The sequence below is a fragment of the Canis lupus genome, chromosome 2 (assembly GCF_003254725.2).
Source record: "Canis lupus dingo isolate Sandy chromosome 2, ASM325472v2, whole genome shotgun sequence".
Taxonomy (NCBI): Eukaryota; Metazoa; Chordata; class Mammalia; order Carnivora; family Canidae; genus Canis; species Canis lupus.
Window position 1 is genome coordinate 61714793 of NC_064244.1, and position 8288 is coordinate 61723080.

Genomic DNA, 8288 nt, shown 5'->3' on the forward strand with positions numbered 1-8288 from the left:
AATATTTAGGCAACAGCTTATTGCTTGGAAAGGTGCTCTTCCAACTGATTCAAACGTGTTTTGAGTTGGGGAAAGCTTTTCAGTGGTTGTTGAGCTCCAGAAAGTGTCCCTTAGACCTTCTACTTATGGTTGGCCAAAAGAAAGCTCACGATGTTGACACTACAAGGCCTTTGTTCATTACAAATGTTGTCTCCGTGATGCTTAATGAACTGAGAATGGATGTTGACTGGGTTAACCTTTCCTTTAAAAGTCAATAAATAAAATCAGTTGCTCTTCTCAGCTTAGGGACGATATTCTCAGTTTAGGGCCATGAAAATAATTGACTTCTATTATTTAGTTCCTGTTTTAAAATATATGCATATTTACTGTAAAAAATGCAAGAATATACAGACAAATAGGAAAAAATTCTGATCACCAGATCCTATCAGAAAACAAAATTAACATTTTAGGTTTTTTTTTTTTCCCAAAATTAACATTTTAGAATAAAACTTTCCAATTATGTGTGGAATCACTGTCTCCTTTTTCATATTTCGGCTGGTTTCTTCCAGCAATATTTTAATATTTTCCTTGTCAATAATAGAGATGTAAATTGCCAATTGTAGTGAATACTTATATTTTGTCTAATCTATAATTCATCCAACCTATCCATCGTTTGTGGACACTCTGATTGTTTTTATCTATCAATCTATCTATTTTCAATAGCGTAGCAATGGTTATTCATATAGTCCTGCATGTGCTTATCTGATTATTTCCTTGAGTTGAATTTCCAGAAGTTGAATTGCTGGATCAACGGGTCTGCACACGTTTAACTTTTGATGGGTATTGCCAAATTGCCTGCCAAAATTTCATAGCCATTGTACTCCCTTCACCAGGGTATGAGAGTGTCTTTTCTCCATATGCTCCCAAACACTGGGTGATAGCAATCCAATTCATCTTTGCCAAGCCGAAAGTTTAAAACACCATAGCATCAATGCTCTTTGTTCTTATTTTTGTATTTAAGATTATTACTGAGTTTGCACATCTCGTTAGATGTTAATTAGCCCTTTGCACAGGGCATTATGAATTGTCAGACTATGAACTTCCATTTATTGTGTTGAAAGCGATTATGTGATAGAGCCTAGGTGCTGGCATTTAGCCCTACTAACATCATCTAAAGGGATTAGTTGTTACTTCTCCCCAGATGCAACTGTAAAATGGGAGCAATTATAATCCCATTATTAATTATAAGTAGAGCATGATGACTACTTTCTTCCATCACATAATCAGGAAGAGGAGATTTTGTATTTGTTTGTTTGGGGTTTGGGTTTTTGTTTTTCAGATTTCTGTTCACTTGTGGTAGGCAACCTATGCAATGACCCTCCAGCCCTCCCCCACCCCGCGTGGTCCCTGCTTCCTGGTATTCACATCTTGTGTGTAATCTGCCCTTGAATGTGAAGTGGATCTAGTGACTCACTTCCAACTACTAGAACACAGCAGAAGTGACTGGATGTCACTTGCAAGATTAGATTACAAAAGGCTCTGGCTTCCATCTTGCTCGACCTCTTTACACACTCTCACTGTCCATTGCACTAGCTTGGAGTCCTGGCTCTGGGAGAAACAACCTGCCACGTTGTGAATAGCTCTCTGGAGTGGTCCACGGAGCAAGAAACTGATGTCTCCAGCAACAGCCAGCAAACACCTGGGGCCTGCCGATAGACGCTGAGTGAGCTTGGAAGCAGACCCTGCCTCAGTCCAGCCTAGAGATGACAGCAACACCAGCCTCTAACACCTGATTGCAGTCTCATGAGAGACGCTGAGTCAGAGACACCTAACCAAGTTGTGCCTGGATTCATGAACCTCAGAAGCCATGAGTAAATATTTGTTGTTTTAAGCCACTAAGTCGTGGAGTAGTTTGTATACAGTAATAGATAGGCTAATAAACTCCTGAGTTATCCTCTTGGCAGTTACTAGCAGGTGTTGTATGCTCTGCCTCCTGCTCCTGGCTCAGCCCACAACACCCGTCCATCCTCACCAATCCCCACTTGGAATTTAGAAGCCCCCGTCTCAGTGTCCGTGGCCTAGCTTAGCCAATGGGTCAGGAAAATCCATACTCCTATATTAACCACTTCTTGTATTTGTATATTCTGATGCTTTAACATCTGGGGCCTTGCTGACCCTGGAAGGACCACCCATCCAACTACTTGTGGTTAGTAACTTCCTAGAGATGATAATCAGTTCTTCTGGGACTGCATTTTGCCAACACAGACCAACCCATCTAGAACCCCCACCCCCAAACATCTCCTTTATGAGGCTTTCATTCTTTAGGCCACTATGTGTCTGCTGTAATCACCCCAGAGCCAGATACCAAACCACTAGCAGCCCTATGCCCCAGAAATGAGGAAAACTAACCAATCCCAAGATGCCTTACTCAGCCTCACTTATTTCTTCCCTCAGAAACCACAATAAAGGCTCCTGTGCACAGTTTCCCCTGCCTCCTGACCAACCTGGTGCTTCCCTACTTGCTCTTCACTATTCCCAGTACTGGGTCTCCCTCCTCTTAGAACCTGTTAGTATAACAAAATTATCCTTTCTTTCTTTTTTTTTTTTTTTTAAGATTTTCTTTATTTATTTGAGAGAGAGAGAGAGAGAGAGAGAAACAAAGAGAGGATGCGTTCACATGCATGCACAAGTCAGTGGGGGTAAGGGGCAGAGGAAGAGGGCTGGAGAATCTTAGGTAGACTCCCTGCTGAGCACAGAGCCCCATGCAGGCTCAATCCCAGGACCCTTAGATCATGACCTGAGCCAAAATCAAGAGTTAGCTACTCAACCAACTGAGCCACCCTGGTGCCCCACAAAATTATCTTTTAAATGGCAATTTCTTCTGATCTGTGGCCTTGTGATATCTGAATAATAACAATATGTATATTAAAAGAGCTCCCCTATTTCTGCTTCCCTTATTCTCTATACAACCTCCTTTCAATTGTTTATTGGGAGGTTAATGTAAATGAAAAACTGTACTTGTTTTTTTTTTTTTTTAAAGATTTTACTTTATTCATGATAGATATATAGAGAGAGAGAGAGGCAGAGGGAGAAGCAGGCTCCATCCTGGGAGCCCGACATGGGACTCGATCCCGGGACTCCAGGATTGTGTTCCAGGCCAAAGGCAGGCACCAAACCACTGAGCCACCCAGGGATCCCCAAAACTGTAACTTGTTAACCTTAAATATAGACACTGCCAGTTATTTACCATCAAAAGATGGGTTTATTTAGCAATAAAAGAGAATTGCGACCCAGGACAAAACCACAGGCAAATCCAGGAAACAAAGAAGAGGCACTCTTTTTTCAAGAGAAAAGGGGTAAGCTTGGAAGGATATTATGAACTACAAGTCCATTGCAGTAAACTGGGAATTCAAAATTCAGAGTAGTGGCTTTTCACTGGTTGAGCTGTTGTGGTGGGGGAGGGGGTGGTGAGGGTAGGATGTGGAAATCATCTCTTCCTCCCGCTAGTATAGCACAGTAGTATCTACATGCAAGGTCAAGTCCCTTTAAGGTCATGTCCATCTCTTCCTATTGGGTCTGCAATTGACTGTAGGTGGAAGGTAGGAGAGCGCTCCCTGCAGAGATCCCCAGGTCAGTTTTTAGTGAGGTTTTTCATTACTGATTTTCACAACTACACACCAGCAAATGTAAATACTATTTTGCAAGAAAACACAATAAGAAAGGGGCGCCTGGGTGACTCAGTTGGTTAAGTGCCTGACTCCTGATTTTGGCTAAGGTCATGATTCCAGGGTTATGAGATCAGGCTCTGCACTAGACATGGAGTCGGCTTGAGATTCTCTCTCTCTCACCCTCTGCCTCTCTCCTCTCTCCTCTGTCTCCCTCTTCCTCTCTAAAACACACACACACACACACACACACACCCACACACACACAAAGGAAGAGAAACACTTTTCTAAGTGCACTTGATCTGTGCAGATTCCCTTGCCTACTCATATGCAAATCTTCATCAGTCCTCCTTTGTTTATTACAGCTTCCAGATTCTGCATTAAATGAGGCTCATTAGCCAACAGGTTGTTCGGATGATAGTTACTTTGCATTACACAGACATTGATCTAAATCTCTGGAAATACTATTTCTACAAATCACATTATTTGCAGTGCACATCCTCACCTCTTGCCCTTGCAGGTAAGAGGAGGGAAGGAGTTTAGGTTTCCTATTATTTTAGTGCAAAGGCTAGACTGGATGATCTTTCAAGGTCCCATTTAGCCCTTAAAGTTGTTTGTTTGTGCATTGGTTCTGCCAGCGGTAGAATGAAGGTCATGGATACTACTGTTTACTCATTTGTCATTATGTTGTGGTTCTGTTTCCTTTTTGAAGAAATAGCACTCCACCTTGCATGACTCTTCATCCTGTCTCAGGTGGTTTTTTTTTTTTTTTTTTTCTCTAATAAGTGAGGAATACATTTCAGCATATTTTATGTGGACTGTCTTCAGGATTTTCCACACACGTTTTTTTTTTCTCCCCCCCCGAGCAGGATACCTTTTGTTTATAAACAGAATCTACTTTGAAATTATTCTAGAAGGAAAGAAAAAGTGAAAGGCTGTGCCTTCCTAAGGTACAATCAAATTTTGTTACAATTTGTGTTAAATAAGCCTATTTGTCATTATCTAAAGATGCTTGTATCCTCTTATTTCTCTTAGGTTGAACTAAATAGTGTGTTAATTTACTAAATCACTAAATCATGAGAAAGGAAAGAGAAATACTTCTTACTCTTTGTTCTGCATCTCAGGTGTGAGGTGCAATGACTCTAGTGTTTCAGGACTATTGACCTTTTCTGATTCGAGAACTGCTTTAGAAAAATTAAGAAATTCTGATAGGTTATATACTGATTCTTTTTTTTTAAAGACCCTTTGTTTTGTGCACTGCCTCTTGAATAATGCTCTTACTCTGTTGAGGAAGAGAACTATTGAATCATCGTGTGTGTGTTGACTAGCAAATACACATAAATGGAATAGTAGCAGGGCTTCTGTAACCAAGAGAAGTTTACGAAACATTTGATTGTTAAGGAAGTCACAGTATTTCAGAGATTGACCTTGAAGTTTTAAAAAAGTGAATTGATCCACTGGAACAAGTACAAAGCCAGCTTTGGTGCTAAATGTAAATTGTTAAAAATGGTACGGAATAACATCTGCCTTGTAGTATGCCTTAATCAGCACTGTGAAAAATGAAAGTTTAACGATCTACTATAGTGGCTTCTAAGTGAAGGATAAACAAAGGATGAAAGAGTTTCTTGCATGGTTTGTAACTGATGCCATGAAAAATGTCAAGAACCATCTGCCTCAAACTTATCCAAACTGTCATCAAGTATTCTAATCCAGTCAAACGAGATACAACTAGAACAACCTATGTAACTTGCTGAAGGCTTATCAAAAGAGTTGTAAATAAAGAAGAAAAAAACCCATCAACTGTGTAGCCACAGATTGCAGCCAGCTTGCCTGTGGCTTTGAAATTCAATCCCATTTCTCTAGTCTGACAAACTGTACTAAATAGCAAAATGGATTTTTATTGCTCTCAGCCATTTTCACTTTAGTTGCTATCAGGAGATGAATACACAGTTTCCTAATAGAATAAGAATCATGATTTATTATTTTTTTTCAATGCACAGTCTGGTTTGGACCTTACCACTCAGTCTGTGGGTAGGTACAGACTATGTGCAGAGAAGCTACGCGCTGCGTTTCTGTCGGGAAGAGATCACTCACCCATGTAGGGCCTAAGACCTCACACATTTTTTTTCTATTTGGAGCTTCTCTTCATGCAACTTACTAAATAAAATTTTCATAATCTACTCCTTAAGAGTAGGGAGTTCAAAATCATACTGATGGGGCTTAAATCCCAGCTCTACCACTTATTGGCAGAGTGATCCTAGGCAAGTTGCTTAACCTCTCTGAACTTCCTGTTGTCAGGTGGAAGACTGAGATAATTATAATTACCTAGATTATAGGTACATGCGGGTTTATGCTTATGAAATTCCTGAAACATTGAAGCTTATTACGGCAGAGACAGGTAATGCTCACTAAGTATCCCTGTGCTCCTTGGTTTCCCAGTCGTCTTTGCAATCGGATAGGGACCAAATCACTAGTTTCTGGCCAATGGACTGTTAGAGAAGACGTGCATGTCATTTCTAAGCCAAGATATTTAACTGCCTGTGTGTCTCCCTCATTTTTCTCCTTCCCTGTCAAGAAAACCTTGGAATTGATGTGTTTCAGACAGCAGAGTTACAAGATGAAGAAAGGCCACTGGTCCTATGTTGGGTTGGGTTTAATTGCTGACATTCAGTGTTATTTTGTTACTGCACATGGCAGATCTGGGCCTAATACATAAGTCAATAAGTGGTAGTGTCTATAATTATATCTACTTTGCTACCAATAGAGACACAGTAAATATGTATTTAAATGGCATGCACTCTTCTGACTGCTCTGTTCTCTTCTTTAGCATTTTGACTGAATAGGAAAAGGAAGTGAGAAGAGGAAGGATGGTGATGTATATAACCATAGAACAAGGTAAAATGGTAAAGCCACAAGGATAGTTTTACAAAAGGGCCTCTGAGAAGTTAGCTGAGGTTACTTGTGGCAGGAGACGTTCTAGAAAAGATTGCATGGTTGTGGAGTCCCTTTGGCTAGCCTTAAGAAACAGGCAGTAGTGTAATAGGTCAGTGTAGAGGTGTGCAGGGCATTTCTTGTCCCACCTCCCCAAGATGGAAAATAATGCTGAAGTCCTTCACAAAAAAAGAAGAAATAGAAATGACCACTATACATGTGAGAAGGTATCCACTCCCACTAATGAAAATAATCAAATTGAAATGACTCAAAATTGAGGGAAGCAGCACATATTCTTTTTCCACCCATCAGATTGGCCAAAGTAAGATGACTGATGACAGACACCCAATGTGGGTTTGAGAATGGAGAAGTGGGGCTCTCATGACCTCGCAGGAAAGGGCAACTTGCTGCACTTCTAAGGATTCTGGTGTTAACTATCAAGAGCCTTAAAAATGTGCTCATCTTGGGATGCCTGGGTGGCTCAGTGGTTGAGAGTCTGCTTTTGGTTCAGGGCATGATCCCTGGAGTCCTGAGATCGAGTCCCACATCAGGCTCCCTGCATGGAGCCTGCTTCTCCCTCTGCCTGTGTCTCTGCCTCTCTATCTGTGTGTCTCTAGTGAATAATAAATAAAAAAATCTTTAAAAAATGTGCTCATCTTTCACCAAGTGGTTTCATAAAGATGATTTTTATCATCAAAAAAGCTTAAATCGCAAAAACAGACCAAATCCACAGCAAGAAACAACTAAATGTCTGTCAGAGGAGATTGATAAAAAAATATATGCAGTATATATGAGAATAGTATATTAATTTAAAATGATGCATATAGAGAGAGTTTTCAGGAAACATGGAAGCAGCGCCAACAGTTGGAGTTTAACACTTTTGTGACAGTCCCCAGGTGCCCTGTGAGAAGAAAGGAAGGATGTCACTGGAATCATCTTGCTCTTCAAAGCCACTCTCCTTCTCTTCTCCCTTACCCTCAGTACCAGACAGTATTACCAACTCTTCCCCTCTCCCAACGTCTTACATCACTTCCCAGGAGACGAAGTGCATTCTTCACTGGTTTACCTGTTGGTCAGGTCCCCAGATTGACTGTTTCTTACAGGAGGACCTGGTAGCTAAGTCAGTGCCAGGAAAATTACAGCCACCGCTGGAAGGTCTGGAGCAGCTTAGTGTGTCTGGAGCAAATCGACCACCTTGTATCGTTGAGTGCCAGCTACGTCCTTGGGATCAGGCTTTAGAGGTTGGGCTGAGCAGCAGCACGATGAATTTGTCAGGCAGTCAGAGGTCAGGGAAGCAGACTTCGTGGCAAAGTTTTATCAAGCAGTGGCAGCTACAGCTGGTAAAGATTGATGGGCATTAAAATCAAAGAAGATAATCATAGCTGATGGAGCTGCAACTTTACAGCAAGAACTGCAGATGTGTCACTTATAGATCTAGGGATGATATCCTGATTAGCCGACTCAACTTGTTAACCTGTACAGGCTTGGTTATTTCAATGTTAACAGCCTATCAACTGGATTCCTTGCATAAATGTTTTCCATCTAAGTAAATCCAGATCAGCTGTCTGCTTCCTAGCTTGCTCCTTTCTAAGGGTCAGACCCTCAAGAATTCAATGGCTTTCTTCGCAAGTATAACCAGAAGGAACCTACGCGTTATAACATAAGCCTATTGCTGGCCCATGGGGCTATAAAGTAGAGTCTTCCCACTCCAGA

The 8288-nt window shown here is 41.1% G+C and overlaps 1 pseudogene; it reads left to right on the forward strand.

The window, feature by feature from the left end:
- The first annotated feature begins 7495 nt into the window (after positions 1 to 7495).
- LOC112660366 (uncharacterized protein C14orf119 homolog) lies at positions 7496 to 7926 on the forward strand (annotated as a pseudogene).
- The last annotated feature ends 362 nt before the right edge of the window (positions 7927 to 8288 follow it).